Below are 479 nucleotides of genomic sequence, written 5' to 3'. Positions count from 1 at the left end.
TGTATCTTGTACCATTGTTGAAGGCAAAAAAGACGTTTTGGCAGGAGCAACAATGCACGACGATCTCCTTGTCAAATTGTAAGCATTGGGGAAGAGCCTAGCCACAGGTGGGTGTAATGGAATTGCACAAGAGGCACTGAAACTGATATTTCATAAGTCACAAATTAACCGAATACAGTTGGCATAATTGTGCAACAAGGCACCACACTAAATCCTTATGATACAGTTTACAAGTGTCTCATATATTCAAACAATTTCAAGGCCAAACAACATAACGGACGACAAAAAAAAAAGAACAAAAGAACTAGTATGGCATTAGGGTAGCAACGCATATCATGAAACCATATCGATCTGTAGGCGGCAGGTACACCATTCGAAACCTACACAAATGAAATTCAGAATCAATATTGGGAGGTTACAATTTTCCTCCAAATCAGAAGTTAAAAACAAAATATTGGCAGTTTGTTAGTTAAAACCTA

This window comes from Lolium rigidum, chromosome 1 (genome assembly GCF_022539505.1).
Source record: "Lolium rigidum isolate FL_2022 chromosome 1, APGP_CSIRO_Lrig_0.1, whole genome shotgun sequence".
In the NCBI taxonomy this organism is placed as follows: Eukaryota; Viridiplantae; Streptophyta; class Magnoliopsida; order Poales; family Poaceae; genus Lolium; species Lolium rigidum.
Note: the sequence above shows the minus strand (reverse complement) of the source record.